The sequence below is a fragment of the Mytilus californianus genome, unplaced genomic scaffold (genome assembly GCF_021869535.1).
Source record: "Mytilus californianus isolate M0D057914Y unplaced genomic scaffold, xbMytCali1.0.p SCAF_3, whole genome shotgun sequence".
In the NCBI taxonomy this organism is placed as follows: Eukaryota; Metazoa; Mollusca; class Bivalvia; order Mytilida; family Mytilidae; genus Mytilus; species Mytilus californianus.
In genome coordinates, this window is record NW_026262679.1 from 7,371,174 (window position 1) to 7,390,458 (window position 19,285).

The window sequence follows — 19,285 nt, forward strand, 5'->3', positions numbered from 1 at the left end:
GTACATCCACACGTGGCTAACTTTTGTAGTAACCGTCAGCTGTGCGTCCGGTTTTCCTTGTACATCCATACGTGGCTAACTTTTGTAGTAACCGTCAGATGTCCGTCCTGTTTTCCTACCTATCGTTATCTTAGATTATCCTTCCTACGCTATTCGCTGATCATATGGTTATCATAGATAATCCTTCCTACGCTATTCGCTGATCCTATCGTTATCTTAGATAATCCTTCCTACGCTATTCGCTGATCCTATCGTTATCTTAGACAGTCCTTCCTACGCTATTCACTGATCCTATCGTTATCTTAGATAATCCTTCTTACACTATTCGCTGATGGATGGATTTTAGTTTATTAATGGTCACTGGGAAATATAACAGTGAATTAAGAACGAGAATAATTTAACAATGTAGTAATGGATAGGCTCTAAATTGAGGTTGAATTAAGAAAGTACCCTCTTTAAACATGTTTGTATAGGATAGAAACCCCTCAGAGATTTCCTTAAGCTCTTTTATGTTAGGATAATGTGACCTTCTTTAACACGGTCCTTTTGATTTTTAACGTCCCTTGAGGACGTGATTGCGCATTGACGTTGTTACCGCCGAATAGTAAGGCCAGGTATATACCCTAGCTATCCTTATGCAGGTTAGATAACTGACGTGATTGCGCATTGACGTTGTTACTGCCGAATAGTAAGGCCAGGTATATACCCTAGCTATCCTTATGAAGGTTAGATAACTGACTGCACTGTTTACTCTTTAATGTAAAGATAAGATAAGCCTACATGTAAAAATGGTCCCTGTATAAAAGATACATCTAGACGAATTTCGTTTATTATCATAATTATGTTATATGCGCAGTTCGGCTGGGATAGAATTATTATGTGATTCTTAATACATCACATGTATGAGCTTTCTAAAAAGCTGTGGACTGCTTCGCTCTATTCTAATTTAAGGTGATATGTGTGAATGTTGTTGTTGATTTAGTATTTAAAATGTGGTATTTTTAGATATTGATTGATATAAAATGGATGTCTTAGACTTGGAATATCGATTTTTGTATATATATATTAAGATGAACTTTTCTGAAATTTTAAACTGGCTGTTCAGTGTTTAGTTGTCAATGTGTCTTTGTGGAGAGTGGTTTTCTAGTTCTTTCAGCTGGTCATTGACTTGCGATTTTTATTGCTAGTTATGTATATAATTTATTTAGATATATATGAATGTTTAGTATGTTGATTAAGAGTAACATGGTTTCGAGTGATGAAGACAATTACAATCAAAGGAGTAAACAAAGACTTGTACAACCAAAAGATATTTTCAACAGTAAAGATAAATAAGAAACAACACGAACTCTCGTGACCAAGGATTTATATACAAATCCTTGATATGACTAAAAACCGGGAGTGAAATCAGGTGCTCCGGAAGTGTAAGCATTCTCACCGTTTACAACACCCGTCGTGTTATTTCTGTGTCCAGTCCGGTAATGATGGAAGGTTACTTGTGACTGCGGAAGAATATCAGATACGATTTTTGACACACTTTTGTCGATTTACCATAAAGCTTGCAATGCGAAGCAATTGTAAACAGCAATAGATATTAGTTTCAGTGAAAATGATGTTGTTCCACTTTAAGAGTGTGCGTTATACACCCATGCTTTTAAAATTTTGTTCACTTTACTTGTTGATAATTAAAACATTTACAAATGGACACCACTCTGGAGGTGTGCCTAGATTGGTAGAAGTTATAAAATACAGATAATGCATTTTTGTAAACATTGTATAGAAACATTGTTTAGCAAAAAAAATCGTGCATATTGCAGATTAACAAAGCAAATAAAATCAATAATTGATATTTCAATATTGAATTTCAGTGTACAATATATGCATTATAAAACGAATATGAATTAATGACAGTTGATCGGAACTGAAATACACATAGTTAATTTTCCGGCATTTGATGTCTTATCCTGAGACGAAAAAGTCTGTAATTCTTTATCTCATTTAAGCCAATAGCTGTTGCTGTATCTCGGCCGCATCATAAAGCAACCAATCAGAATCTATATGTGATAAGTAATCTTTTCAAGATGGCGTGTTTATCGACTGAAACTAATAGCTCCGCATCGTGATGCGAAGCAATGAATAAAATCGAAACAATAAAATTCAGTTCTTGATATATATCTGGCTCTTTCACAAGTTTTTACCATATGTTAATAACTGTCATACGAGTGGCAGGTTTAGCTAGCTATAAAACCAGGTTTAACCCACCTTTTTTCTTGTACCAAGTCCGGAATATGGCAGTAGTTTTTCACTTGTTCCGTTGATTGATAGCGTTTGATTTTGTCAGTTTTTATAGACTGTTATTTTTGTTATAATTTTTTAATATCCTTTAAACACCGAAAAGCCATGAAAGCTGATATTTTATAAAAAACGACTTCTTGAGAAGTTATAAATATCTCAAATGTTATCTAAATCATCCCCCTTTAAAGGTATATTGAAGATAATATAGATATTTTGACTCTTATATATATGTTCCAATTTCACGTTTGCTTTTATTGAAACTAATTTTAAATACTTTAACCTGTAAAGGTCACCAGAGAAATTATAAATCAATTAATACGTCACAAGTCAGAAAATAAATGCAATAAATCTAACTTACGTTTGTTTTTCGTGTTGTTGAAGCCACAATGATTCTTTCCAACAATACATGTATATCATTATAATGTAACAGTACATAACAATGGTTTCATTTGATGTACAACTTACGTCCCTGTTTTAGTAACAATAGAAATACGTCATATGGTATATACAGCGTGAAATTAACAACTTTTAGTATATGGTTATTGCTAAGATTCATTCTTTTTGATATGTTTGAATTTGAATGAAACAAACATAACTGCATTAATTTTATATTTATGGATTTGTTTTGTTCGGTTGCTTTGTTACTTTTACACACACTTGTCTCAGAAAAGTGCCTGTGACTTTTACACCTGTTAAACATGGCGAATTCCACACGACATCTTTGTAGTCATTTTAAATTGTATGTTTATTTGGCACAATATTTCTGCAAAGTCAAAATAAACTGAAAATTATTTTAGCACACCTGGCCTAAAAGGCCAGTGTGTGCTTTTCTCATCACTTAGCGTCCGTCATCTGTCGTGGATTGAGAAAATATGACATAGAAATAAATGCTCATATTGTTGAGAAATTCAAAAACCTACTGTCTGATAAGACAATTGTTTAGTCTATATATTAACTGTTTTTGTTGAACACAACTATTCCTATTGCAATCATACATGTACATGATTTGATCAATTTTATGTAAAAATGCCAGATAAGCGATACAGGATTCTCTATAGTATCAATTATTTCAACAAATTCCTCATAATTACAAAATTACTAAAACAGATCGTTATTAAATCAAAAGGTTTTTAATATGATTAATTATTATTAATTAAATGTTGAACTATTATTTACCTGTAAAATGTTCACGATAGAAATGCTCTACGTATATATACAATGTATATGCGACATCTTTAATATGTTTGTTATATGCACGTTCAGGACCCTTTAATATTTACAAATGTTTGAAAATCTACTTGGTGCGTCGTCTCTTTATATTATCACGCATATCTTATAAATATTTAAATCACATTTCTCATATACTGACAACAGAATAGCAACTGGCCTTTAACTAGATTAACACGTAAAAGGTAAGATTGTTTTTTCTTTACTTGTTGATAGAAATTATCTAAATCTAAGACACGAGACAATCAACACAATTAGATTAGAGAAAGCCCTTGCGGTGGCCCCTTAAGAAGGGTCTGTTGACTTTATATACTATAACTCCTATAATAGGAATTAGAAATACCTCTTTGATGTTTTTCTGTAATTTTGACATGCATGCTGGAAAGCATTCACAGTTATTTTAAACTATGCCAGAAGTACAGTTTTGAAATTTCAGAAGTATACTGGACCCCGCATTTCATTTTCTTGTTTTGCATTTTGCCCTGTTTTATTTTATTTGTGGTCATAAATTTTGAGTTGAGATAGATATGATTGTTTTATTTTTCACCTGCATATGTCCATTGAAATTCTGAAACCTAAATGACATTTTACAATCTGTTGTCGGTGAAATTACAAGGTATATTAGTTTATTGGTGTGAAATTCATTCTAAATGTGAACATCTGGCTATATTGAATATATTTGTGAGTATATACATGTTTCTACCTACAAATACTTATTATTTATACTGTAAGAAGAGGAATACTTTCATGTTTAAACGATACTTTGGTTTTAAGTTGAGATGTAAGTAAGCCTTCATTACTTCTATTATATACTAAACAGTTGGATACAAGCTTTAATGGGTACGTGTATCTTACTATAAAAAGGAAAGTTAGATTTAGTCCATATAGGGATCACACTATACATGTAAAAAGTACAGTCAGATCTAGTCTTTTATATGGAATATAAACTGTACAGTTAGATTTCGACTTTTATGGGGATCAGACTATTAACTATACAGTTTGATTTCGACTTTTATGGGGATCAGACTATTAACTATACAGTTAGATTTCGACTTTTATGGGGATCAGACTATTAACTATACAGTTTGATTTCGACTTTCATTGGGATCAGACTATAAACTGTACAGTTTGATTTCGACTTTCATTGGGATCAGACTATAAACTGTACAGTTAGATTTCGACTTTCATGAGGATCAGACTTTAAACTGTACAGTTAGATTTCGATTTTTATGGGGATCCGACTATAAACTGTACAGTTTGATTTCGACTTTTATGTGGATCAGACAATAAACTTGACAATTAGATTTAAACATTTACAATGTCAGGAGTCGGACTTCATATTTAAGCCTTTATAAAGGGTCTGACTATAGATTTAAACCTTTACAAATTCAGGAGTCGGACTTCATATTTAAGCCTTTATAGAGGGCCAGACTATAGATTTAAACCTTTACAAGTTCAGGAGTCGGACTTCATATTTAAGCCTTTATAGAGGGTCAGATTGAAGATTTTAACCTTTACACATTCAGGAGTCGGACTTCATACTTAAGCCTTTATAGAGGATCAGACTATAGATTTAAACCTGTACAATGTCAGGAGTAGAACATCATACTTAAGCCTTTAAAGAGGGTCAGACTATAGATTTAAACCAGACTATAGATTTAAACATTTACAATGTCAGGAGTCGGACTTCATATTTAAGCCTTTATAAAGGGTAAGACTATGGATTTAAACCTTTACACATTCAGGAGTCGGACTTCATACTTAAGCCTTTATAGAGGGTCAGACTATAGATTTAAACCTTTACAAATTCAGGAGTCTGTACTATTTGAGCTGATAAATATATGAATTGGTTATGATTTCGCTGTGAAATATATGTATAGGTAGGGATTTCACAATTATTCAATATATGAATGGAGGGTGTTTTTTAAATCCAAGCTGCACAACTGTACCCAAAATCCCATGTTTAGACCCCCCCCCCCCCCCCCGTGAGTTATATATGTTTATCAATAACCGCTACGTACTAGTATATATTTTTTTTTATCAAAGTCGCTACGTATATATGTTTATCAATAACCGTTACGTATATATATGTTTATCAATTACCGTTACGTATATATGTGTTTATCAATTACCGTTACATATATATATGTTTATCAATAACCGTTACGTATATATATGTTTATCAATAACCGTTACGTATATATATGTTTATCAATTACCGTTACGTATATATATGTTTATCAATTACCGTTACGTATAAATATGTTTATCGTCAATTTGTACATTTCCCCTTTGATTTTACTGCCTAACATTTTCTATATCATGGACAGGATTTCATACTCGAAAATATTAGGCAATGACGTCATGAATCAGTAGATCAACGCCACGTGTTCATGTCCATCCGCATCAATTGATCAATAAAATGCACGCGACTTCATTCATACAACCGAACAACTATCTCAACGTTTTGTACGCGTTAAAATAGTTTTACTAACTATTTCATTTTATTTCATATTCTCAACCAAAAAAAACATACAGTTAAGATAAATTGCCGATAAAAAACATAATGGAATTTTATTATTTGATACTGACTTCATCATCTCGAATATCAGCTCGCCCTAATGGGCTCGCTTTATTTTCTTGCTGATAAAGTCAGTATCAAAAACAAAAATGCCATTATTCTATATTTATCAACAACCGATATGTTTATATGTTTATCAATTTTTATTGTAACTGTTAATTTTTGGATTTGAGCGTCCCTAATGAAGATAAATCCAGAAAAGCGCCATGGACGCATGGTGTTTTGACATTGTAATGACATTGTAAAAGTTTTAAATGGTGTTTTGACATTGTAAAAGTTTTAAATGGTGTTTTGACATTGTAAAAGGTTTGAATGGTGTTTTGACATTGTAAAAGTTTTTGAATGGTGTTTTGACATTGTAAAAGTTTTAAATGGTGTTTTGACATTGTAAAAGTTTTAAATGGTGTTTTGACATTGTAAAAGTTTTTGAATGGTGTTTTGACATTGTAAAAGATTAAAATGGTGTTTTGACATTGTAAAAGATTAAAATGGTGTTTTGACATTGTAAAAATTTTTGAATGGTGTTTTGACATTAATTTCAATCGTGTTTTACTGTAATTGTTTTATTCCTTGACATTTTAAATTCACTGACTGTGATGTTTTCCCTTGGAGTTCGTTATTTTACTTTTTACATACAAATTATGCTATTGTCAACTGCCAAAGCATTATATCAGTGAATTCTAGAAGAAAAGCAGTTTTATTATGCATATATTCCAAGTGAGCGATACAAGCTCCTACAAGTTGTCTACCTATTTCGTATGAAAAAGTGACTCTCTCTACAAGGTACAACCTTGTCTTCTACTTAAACAGATGTAGATCGGTGATAGCGATACCATTGAATATATTTAAGGTATCTTGATTAAGCGAAAGTGTTTACAAGATGTATAGTTTTTTCATAAATGGATTTACATAAACGATTTTTGTATTATTTACAACTTTTATATCGTTTAAAGAAATAGTTTATACATAACTCTGTATCTCGTGCATTTGTCATGTGTTTAAAACAAGTATAAATATAGAAGAACATTGAAATAAACATATAATAGGAATCATAATAGTAAATTAAAAATCTATTTTTTGTAAATTTGTCTAGTTGTGTATGTTACTTGTCAACATACATCCTTGTAAGCTGAAACATGAAACGTGTCACGCTGTTTATACATGGAGTGCAGATTATAATTATTTAATAATAAAGATTATTTATTTACCACTATTAAGTCACGATCTGCATTGTACTGTGTGCTCATTTGGGAATATATTTTACAAGAATTAACGAATTGTTTTGGACAATATATATATATATATATATATACATATGAGTACTCCACACGAAGGTTTCATACTTTGATCAGTAACGCTATACAGGAGTATCCATTTTTGGTATTGGATCACATATAAACTTTAACAATCAGTTCATTGTAAACTATCGAAGGGTTATTGATTAACATAACATTATAAAGTTTCGTATTTACGTAAAACCGTCTCGTTATTTTATAATAAAGGATTTTATATATTTTCCGTTGTCGTGTACTTGTTTATAAAAGATGAGGGGTAAATTGATAAATATTATATTGAAGTAAGACCTTGATCCTATAAAATATCAACACAGTATTCAGTGATTGAAGAGACATTCCAGTATGTTGTTGTTTTGTCGGATTGCTGGCTTATCCACATCCCCTTTCTTATGACCAGATAATATGACAATCAGTATGCATTAATAGAACACAACTATTATAAGTAAAAGTACATTCAAATTAGTTAATCAGTTATACGGTTTAAAAATGGAAATTGCCAAATGAAATTCATCTTGTTGTAAACTTTTTTGCACAAAACTTGAAAGTTGAACTCAAAATGATTCATTAAAAATGAATTAGACACTTCATCAAAATCTAACATAGACAAAACGCAGTAGTTATAACTGTGCCTTTTTCTCTTTTCGTTTCGTACATGAGTAAGTGGTTTGCTTGTCTTATTGTACTATACTGCGATGATACCTTAGAATGTCAATGATGTCGTACAAAATGATGAAATATATGACCTATGACCTTTATATCCAGTAAAAATATAGACAAGTTGTTCATCCCTCTGCAGAAAAGAAAATAAGACAAAATGTAAAAAAGTATTAATCCTCCCTTGCCACGAGGGAGTGGGGATATACTGGATTGCGTATGTCCGTTATGTCATCCGTTCCGGCTTGTTTCCGTCCTATAAATTGTTCGTTAAAATTTTCCCAGGGAACTGCAGTTCATAAAACTTCCTGATATTTGATAGCAAGCTTTGTATAAGTATGCTGTAAAGTGTAATGTATGCTTTATATAAGTATGCGGTAAAGTGTAATGCAAGCTTGAGCGGTAAAGGGTAATGCAAGCTTTATATCAGTATGCGGTAAAGTGTAATGTAAGCTTTATATCAGTATGCGGTAAAGTGTAATGCAAGCTTTATATCAGTAATCGGTAAAGTGTAATGTAAGCTTTATATCAGTATGCGGTAGAGTGTAATGCAAGCTTCATATCAGTATGCGGTAAAGAGAAATGTAAGCTTCGTATCAGTATGCGGTAAAGTGTAATGCAAGCCTTATATCAGTATGCGGTAAAGTGTAATGCAAGCTTCATATCAGTATGCGGTAAAGTGTAATGCAAGCTTTATATCAGTATGCAGTAAAGTGTAATGCAAGCTTCATATCAGTATGCGGTAAAGTGTAATGCAAGCTTCATATAAGTATGCGGTAAAGTGTAATGCAAGCTTTATATAAGTATGCTGTAAAGTGTAATGCAAGCTTCATATCAGTATGCGGTAAAGTGTAATGCAAGCTTCATATAAGTATGCTGTAAAGTGTAATGCAAGCTTTATATAAGTATGCTGTAAAGTGTAATGCAAGCTTTATATCAGTATGCGGTAAAGTTTAATGTAAGCTTTATATAAGTATGCTGTAAAGTGTAATGTAAGCTTTATATCAGTATGCGGTAAAGTGTAATGTAAGCTTTATATCAGTATGCTGTAAAGTGTAATGTAAGCTTCATATAAGTATGCTGTAAAGTGTAATGCAAGCTTTATATCAGTATGCGGTAAAGTGTAATGTAAGCTTTATATCATTATGCGGTAAAGTGTAATGCAAGCTTTATATCAGTATGCGGTTAAGAGTAATGTAAGCTTCATATCAATATGCGGTAAAGTGTAATGCAAGCTTTAGCGGTAAAGTGTAATGCAAACTTTATATCAGTATGCTGTAAAGTGTAATGCAAGCTTTATATCAGTATGCGGTAAAGAGTAATGTAAGCTTCATATCAGTATGCTGTAAAGTGTAATGCAAGCTTTATATCAGTATTCGGTAAAGTGTAATGCAAGCTTTTTATCAGTATGCTGTAAAGTGTAATGCAAGCTTTATATCAGTATGCGGTAAAGTGTAATGTAAGCTTTATATGAGTATTCTGTAAAGTGTAATGCAAGCTTTATATCAGTATGCGGTAAAGTGTAATGCAAGCTTTATATCAGTATGCTGTAAAGTGTAATGCAAGCTTTATATCAGTATGCTGTTAAGTGTAATGCAAGCTTTTAAATTATACCAGTATGCGGTAAAGTGTAATGCCAACTTTATAAAGTATGCTGTAAAGTGTAATGCGTTTTCACATTCAACTTTCTGTTTACCTAATACTTACATATTCTGTAACATAATGCCCATGTATGAACTTTTTGACACGCTTTTGCTACAAATCCAGACCTTCTTGAAATTTGATATGACGCTTCATTTGAACAAGCTATACCATGTGTGCGTTGTCACATCTAAGTGAGATGGTTGCAATAAAATTCATAGTAAGATGCTTGAAATAGAACATAACGATGGTTAAAATAAAGTTCACTGAAACATGCTTGGAATAAAGCTAAAAGTAAGATGCTTGAAATAGAACATAATAATGGTTGAAATAAAGTTCACTGAAACATGCTTGGAATAAAGCTCATAGTAAGATGCTTGAAATAGAACATAACGATGATTGAAATAAAATTCACTGAAACATGCTAGGAATAAAGCTCATAGGAAGATGCTTGAAATAGAACATAACGATGGTTGAAATGAAGTTCACCGAAACATGCTGGGAATAAAGCTTATAGTAAGATGCTTGAAATAAAGTTTCTAGTAAGATGTTTGAAATAAAGTTTCTAGTAAGATGCTTGAAATTAAGTTTCTAATTAGATGCTTGAAATAAAGTTTCTAGTTAGATGCTTGAAATAAAGTTCACAGCAAAATGCTTGAATAAGACGGCACGTATATATGCTTGCAATAAAGTTCATAGTAATACGCTTGCTATAAAGTGCATAGTAATATGCTTGCAATAAACTTCTCAATACGAATCTTGTAATAGAGTTCACAGTAAGATGCTTGAAAAAAAAAGCGCACATTACCATGCTTGAAATAAAGTTCATAGAAAAATGCTTGAAATTAAGCTAATAAAATACTTGAAACAAATTTTATAGTACGATGCTTGAAATAAAGTTTACAGTAAAGTGATTGAATTAAGTAAAGTTCATACAATGTATATCTATCTATACTATTAAATGAGAAGACCTCATTTTGTGTGTCGCTTTTCTTCCTTCCACAATAAATTAATCATCATGCCCTTATGTCCTATAGGTACCATGCATAGTCGCATTTGTCATCCATTCTTATGATTATTCAGTTTGGGTTATTTTGGGAGAAAAACGAAAATAAAGGCGTCCGAATATTGTTTCCGTCATCGGACGCACTTTTAAGTCATAGACAAGACTTCCGTTTAGGACTGTTTAAAATTACACGTAATTTTCATACTAAAGTACTTGGGGACAATTATTTTCGCGTTTATCTGTACACCATGATCATATATATGCTATAAATAAAGTGTATTTGTTATTTACTATCAATTCCAAATCTACTATCCACGGCGGTCACTGATATATTATGTAACGGAGATGCTAAAATAATCTCCCTTTGCAAGAATATTGGATGACGCAAAATAAACACTATCACCCTGGCAGAGCGGAATAATGAACTGAATAATTATATGAAATTGTATTGTGATGATTTTGTAGACGTTTCATCCAACTTACTGGATATTTTATAGAAGACTTTGCCATTCTTATGAAGGAATTATACCCTTTAATATGAACTTGTGAAAATAATAGACTTATTATAATAAAACATTTGGTTTGGGGTCACAATTGCACGAAAAGGAGTTAAAATAGCTGTGCACTCATAGACTGTGAATTTTACCTAACTAAGTGAATGTTTAGGCTTCATAAAGTATCTGAACATCTGTATTTTGTCTCAATTGCCAGAGCTCAGACTCAGTGGAACGAACCTTTGTCCGAATGATACGGACGCGTTTAATGAACATGAGGGAACGGTGACGCATAGCCACCCGGCCCTCCTGTTACCATTATATAGAGAGTCTCTATATATAATATATATCAGTTACCGCCGTGGAAAGTAAACTTGGAATTGATAGTAAATAGCTAATACACGTTATTTATAGTATATATGTATGTTCATAGTATACAGAAAACGCGAAAATAATTAAAATTAACAGAAAACAAAAATTAACGGACTTTGGAAAAAAAAAGGGGAGGGCTAAAACAGTTGTCCCGTCCCCAAGTACCTATGACATTTGATACCTTTCCTGAAATTCTCCAGTCATAAAACCTTTTACAAAAATTCATCAATTAACAGTTTATATACTTTCAACTATACTCTTAATACCCGCGATTTCGCGGGTGTGTTCTAGTATAAACAACGTCTATTGTGGAGAGTTTTCTCATTAGCAATCATATCACATCTTCTTATTTTTATAAAGAAATATATTCCCACGTTTGCATCATTTTTCTGAATAGATAAATCCTAAATTTTGTCTGCAAATTCCACATGTTCAAACGAAATGACCCTTCCCTTATCAGTTATAGTCTTCACATTTCTTTGTTTAATGACTTGTGAAATGTGAATCAAAAAGATAATTAAATACTGCATGTCTAATTCTGATAAACTATTTTATGAAATACACACGTTATTATATTCTATTTTTACAATCTTCTTTTTTTTAACGAAATGTAAGGCTATTAGGGCAGACCGATTCGTCCTATGTTGCAGTATAAGCGCACTAGATTTTAAAAGATCGAATTTTTTACATCGATTCAATTTCGTGCAAGTGTAAACGGGGTCTAAGATGCTTGAAATAATGTTCTCAGGAAGACTGTTGGTTTTGTACCATAATCGATGGTTATTTAGCCGAATATTAAATTTGTCCATTGTTTCTCCCACGTACTGAATGCCACAGGTGTTACATGTTGATACATATATTGAGTTCTCCGTTTTACAGTTGGAATTAATTACGTATGGTATAACTTTGTTTTGTAAAGGAGCTGATGAAAGAACTGCTAGTATTGGCAGCTTTACAACATAAGCAATTCCTTCTCCCACATGGTTTGTAGTAACCAGGAGGTGGAGTAGATTGCTTTGTTAATACAACTGTCACTAATTCTGAAGGCCATGACTGGCGGTGAGGAAAATACTTTTTTTCAAATTGGAGTCATTTTCTAGAACTTTCCAATGCTTTCGAACAATGGATGACACATTTTTAAAATCAGGATTGTAAGTGAGTACAAGAGGTGTCCTGTTGACTCCTTTATTCTTATCATTGTACCCCAGAAGTTCTTTGCGGTTCATCGTGTTTGCTTTTTCGAAAGCTGTATCGACACTGTTATTATTGTATCCTCGAACAACTAGATGTATACATAGTTGTCCAAGTCGAACATGCTGCGTATTTTCAGTTGAGCATATTCTTTTGATTCGCAATGCCTGACTGAAAGGGATACCACGGGAGTAGTGTTTGGAATGGAAACATTTTGCAGGGAGAAATTGATTTTTGTTTGTTTTCTTCGTATGGAGATTGTTTACAGTAAGAGTTTACAGTAAAATGCTTGAAATAAAGTTCACAGGAAGATACTTTAAATAATGTGTACAGTAAGAGTTTACTGTAAAATGCTTGAAATAAAGTTCACATGTAGATACTTTAAATAGAGTTTGCAGTAAGAGTTTATAGTAAAATGCTTGAAATAAAGTTCACATGAAGATACTTTAAATAATGTGTACAGTAAGAGTTTACTGTAAAATGCTTGAAATAAAGTTCATAGTAATATGCTTGAAATAAAGTTCACAGGAAGACACTTAAAATAGAGTTTACAGTAAAATGATTGAATTAAAGAATGCAGTGATATTTCATGAACGAGGAAGGAAGGATGAGTCCAAGTCATAGGGACTGATGACATAAAGTGTATGGTCGCCACGGTGTCGAGGGTTTTCCTTACGGTCCACTAAGTCATGATGGCGTCCATAAAACTTTCGTAGAAGCTACTTCAACCTTAGCCTTAAGAAACTTTGGTTATGTGGTGATTTAAGTAAACCAACCCTATAGGAGCTTGGCATATTGTATCAACTGAAATTGCTTAGTATGGCAGATAACACAATTTCATTCGCTCTGACAACTCGGGAATGACAAATTGTGAAACTTTTCAATTTTATGCTAAACTCAATCAACGAAAAACAAATATTGCAGACAGTAACCAATGACAACCACTGAATTGCTAACTCCTGACATACAAACAAATGGTTTTGATTAAAAATATGTGTGAGCGGTCAACTTTCTCCCTAACTGGGACACTGGTTAAACAGCACATCAGGAAATACGTCTGTTGCCTACACCCCTTTCATCATACTATGAATCAAAGTTTCAACATAATGTAACAAAACGTTTTCTTACTGATGATACTTTATCAATCATTAATTTACATTTTGTCATTATGAGAAGGTATCACCATTTAATTTAAATCCCAGTATGACTACTAATACATCCTCTTTACATTGGTATACAAAGCATTTATTTTATTCAATAAAACATTTTTTTTATGTTCACCAACTGTCATTTTGACAAGTGTTTGTCTTCCTGCTGTTCACCTGGTGGTAAAACAAATTGGAAGTGTCAACATCTCACCGGTCATCATCGTCCACTTCTGTTATAACGTGTGAAAGTTTTTACAAGGATATGCTTTCACTACAATTGGTAAGACGATTTTGAACATCAAATATGTTACTTTTGGTGGTTTGGGGAGGGGGAGGGGGTACTATTGGTCAGACGATGTAAAACATAAAATATCTTGTACACACACAGTGGTTATAATTTATCAAGTTAATCATTTATTGATATGTAAATTATACATTTGAGCAATTAAACCTTAAAAAAAAAATCGTAGCTTTAAATGTGTCACAAAAGGGTGGAGGGGGTACACTTGGTAAGACGATTTTAAACAGGCAAATGTTACAGGGGGTACAATTGGTAAGACGATTTTAAACAGGCAAATGTTACAGGGGGTACAATTGGTAAGACGATTTTAAACATCAATAAACTGCTTCGCCGGGCGCAGCTGGATACGACCGCAGAGGTCCAAACCTGAACAGTTGGGGCAAAAATGGACACAATATTCAAGCTTGATACAGGTCTGAATTTGAATAGTAATTAAATATTTGACACATTATAGGTTTCTTACACGGAATAAATGTGTCAAAGAACTTGAAATTGGTTGTATGATTTGAATTTATATTCAATTGAAGATTTCTTGCTGTTGTGCAATACACTGTGCTGTTGCGCAATACTTAGTATATCTGTTTTCAGACTATATACAAAGAATTAGCAAAATAAATTGTGAACCCCCCCCCCCCCAATTTTTTCTTTGGAAAATTGACAAGTTCTTAAATCTTGAGGGAAAAAAATTGCCCCCCCCCCCCAAAAAAAAAAAAATTTTTTTTGAATTTTCTTTTTGTAAAATGTGGTACAAATTAAGAGACATCCATACACTTAAACACAAGTTATAGTCTGAAAACTAGAAAAATGCTTGTTTTAGACCATTTTTGGCCCCTAATTCCTGAACGGTTTGGGCAATAACATGTACCCCCAAAATGAATCCCAACCTTCTACTTGTGGTATTGAACCTTGTAGTACAATTTCAGGACAATCAAAATACTTATACAAAAGTTATTGTCCTGCTTGTTTTGGCCCCTTTTTGGTCCCTAATTCCTAAACGGTTGGGACCATCACCCACAAAAACAATCCCAACCTTCCTTTTGTGGTATTGACCCTTTTGGTTAAATTTCATAGAGATCCATACACTTAAACTAAAGTTATTGTCCGGAATCCAAATGTCTTCGGACGACGCTGACGCCGACGACGACGACGACGACGACGACGTGATACCAATATACAGTCGCAAAAATTTTTGCGGTCGTATAAAAATATGCTAACGGGGGGGGGGACACTTGGTAAGACGATTTTAAACATCAAATATGTTACCCGGTGGTGGTTGGTTGGGGTGGGGGGGGGACACATGGAATGACGATTTTTAACATGAAATAAGATACGGTGGCGGGAGGGGCTATACTTGGTAAGACGATTTTAAATAGGCAATATGTTACATACAATGGTTATAATTTATCAAGTTAATCATTCATTATTCATTTGAATTATAAATTTGATCAATTAAACCATGCACACAATCAGTTGTGATGACAATACAATTATATCAATTACTATTTATTGTCTATTTTCTAAGACTGACTAATTTAAGACTGAATGTAATATAAATGAAACGTGTGTTTATTTCTGCTTACGGAAAAGGTTAACAATACGCACCTTGCATGCAGATACGGTGTAAAACACGAAATGTTAGTGTTTGTACGTTGAATGTAGATACGGTGTTAAACACGGATTGTTAGCGTCTGTACGTTGAATGTAGATACGGTGTTAAACACGCATTGTTAGTGTTTGTACGTTGAATGTAGATACGGTGTTAAACACGGATTGTTAGTGTTTGTACGTTGAATGTAGAAACGGTGTTAAACACGGATTGTTAGCGTCTGTACGTTGAATGTAGATACGGTGTTAAACATGAATTGTTAGCGTCTGTACGTTGAATGTAGATACGGTGTTAACACGGATTGTTAGTGTTTGTTCGTTGAATGTAGATACGGGATAAAACACGGAATGTTAGTGTTTGTACGTTGAATGTAGATACGGTGTTAAACACGGATTGCTAGTGCCTGTACGTTGAATGTAGATACGGGGTTAAACACTTGATTTTAAGTGTCTTTACGTTGAATGTAGATACGGTGTTAAACACGCATTGTTAGTGTCTGTACGTTGAATGTAGATAAAGTGTTAAACACGGATTGTTAGTGCCTGTACGTTGAATGTAGATACGGTGTGTAAAAACACGGATTGTTAGTGTCTGTACGTTTAATGTAGATGCGGTGTTAACACGGATTGTTAGTGTCTGTACGTTGAATGTAGATACGGTGTTAACACGGATTGTTAGTGTCTGTACGTTGAATGTAGATACGATGTTAAACACGGATTATTAGTGTCTACGTTGAATGTAGATACGGTGTTAAACACGGATGGATAGTGTCTGTAACATGCTTGTGAAAAAGGATTGATGTAAATATGAGTATCTGTACATTTGGGTTTTAAAAAAGGTTTTATACAAGTTTGGAAACAGGGATCAGACAGCTTCCATGCATTTTCTATCATTCTAGTTTCAATAAGTTCAAAATAGATACTGAATGTCATGGGTTTGAAATTGAGATTGAAAGTACAATGGTCGTCTTATGTTTAATGCATGCAGACCTTAGATTCCGTGTCAAGATCGTGTTATAGTTGTTCTCTCCGTGTGTCTATATCATTACTTAAAAAACTAATGGTACACACTACAACACACAATAAATCAACAAATAAGATATACAAATCATGGTACACACTACAACGAACAATAAATCAACAAATAAGATATACAAATCATGGTACACACTACAACGAACAATAAATCAACAAATAAGATATACAAATCATGGTACACACTACAACGAACAATAAATCAACAAATAAGATATACAAATCATGGTACACACTACAACGAACAATAAATCAACAAATAAGATATACAAATCATGGTACACACTACAACGTACAATAAATCATCAAATAAGGTATACAAATCATGGTACACACTACAACGAACAATAAATCAACAAATAAGATATACAAATCATGGTACACACTACAAGGAACAATAAATCAACAAATAAGATATACAAATCATGGTACACACTACAACGTACAATAAATCATCAAATAAGATATACAAATCATGGTACACACTACAACGAACAATAAATCAACAAATAAGGTATACAAATGATGGTACACACTACAAAGCACAATAAATCATCAAATAAGGTATACAAATGATGGTACACACAACAAAGCACAATAAATCATCAAATAAGGTATACAAATCATGGTACACACTACAACGAACAATAAATCAACAAATAAGATATACAAATCATGGTACACACTACAACGAACAATAAATCAACAAATAAGATATACAAATCATGGTACACACTACAACGAACAATAAATCAACAAAAAAGATATACAAATCATGGTACACACTACAACGAACAATAAATCAACAAATAAGATATACAAATCATGGTACACACTACAACGTACAATAAATCATCAAATAAGGTATACAAATCATGGTACACACTACAACGAACAATAAATCAACAAATAAGATATACAAATCATGGTACACACTACAACGAACAATAAATCAACAAATAAGATATACAAATCATGGTACACACTACAACGTACAATAAATCATCAAATAAGATATACAAATCATGGTACACACTACAACGAACAATAAATCAACAAATAAGGTATACAAATGATGGTACACACTACAAAGCACAATAAATCTTCAAATAAGGTATACAAATGATGGTACACACAACAAAGCACAATAAATCATCAAATAAGGTATACAAATTATGGTACACACTACAACGTACAATAAATATACAAATCATGGTACACACTACATCACACTATAAATCAACAAATAAGGTATACAAATCATGGTACACACTACAACGCACAATAAATCAACAAACAAGGTATACAAATGATGGTACACACTACAACGCACAATACATAAAAAAATAAGGTATATTAATCATGCCTTTTGACTGTGACGGTCGCTCTACATTAGATATAGAAATCTTGCCTTTAGACTGTCACTCCTCATTAAGTATACATATCATGTCTCATGACTGTTACTCCTAATAAGTTATAGAAATCGTGCCTTTAGCATGTTTTAGACTGTCACTTTTGCATTAGGTATAGAAATCATGTCTTTTGATCGTCACTCCACATTTGGTATAGAAATCATGCATTTTGATTGTCACTCCACATTTGGTATAGAAATCATGCCTTTTGATTGTCACATAATATTAGGTATACAGAAATCATGGCTTTTGATTGTCACATAATATTAGGTATACAGAAATCATGGCTTTTGATTGTCACTCAATATTAGGTATACAGAAATCATGGCTTTTGATTGTCACATAATATTAGGTATAGAAATCATGCCTTTTGATTGTCACTCAATATTAGGTATACAGAAATCATGGCTTTTGATTGTCACATAATATTAGGTATACAGAAATCATGGCTTTTGATTGTCACTCAATATTAGGTATACAGAAATCATGGCTTTTGATTGTCACATAATATTAGGTATAGAAATCATGCCTTTTGATTGTCACATAATATTAGGTATACAGAAATCATGGCTTTTGATTGTCACTCAATATTAGGTATACAGAAATCATGGCTTTTGATTGTCACATAATATTAGGTATAGAAATCATGCCTTTTGATTGTCACTCAATATTAGGTATACAGAAATCATGGCTTTTGATTGTCACATAATATTAGGTATACAGAAATCATGGCTTTTGATTGTCACTCAATATTAGGTATACAGAAATCATGGCTTTTGATTGTCACTCAATATTAGGTATACAGAAATCATGGCTTTTGATTGTCACTCAATATTAGGTATACAGAAATCATGGCTTTTGATTGTCACATAATATTAGGTATACAGAAATCATGGCTTTTGATTGTCACTCAATATTAGGTATACAGAAATCATGTCTTTTGATTGTCACATAATATTAGGTATACAGAAATCATGTCTTTTGATTGTCACATAATATTAGGTATACAGAAATCATGGCTTTTGATT

The 19,285-nt window shown here is 32.6% G+C and overlaps 1 protein-coding gene across 2 annotated transcripts in view; it reads left to right on the forward strand.

The window, feature by feature from the left end:
* The window catches only part of LOC127733903 (solute carrier family 23 member 1-like), a 95,113-nt gene that overhangs the window by 31,902 nt on the left and 43,926 nt on the right, over positions 1 to 19,285 (forward strand). The window contains exon 1 of one of the 2 annotated variants that reach the window (XM_052243354.1): positions 3,573 to 3,707. The exons of the other annotated variant lie outside the window; for it this stretch is intronic. The gene's annotated coding sequence lies outside the window, so the exon portion shown is untranslated. Of the gene's footprint in view, positions 1 to 3,572; positions 3,708 to 19,285 lie in introns of those variants that run through there. 2 annotated transcript variants of the gene reach the window in all.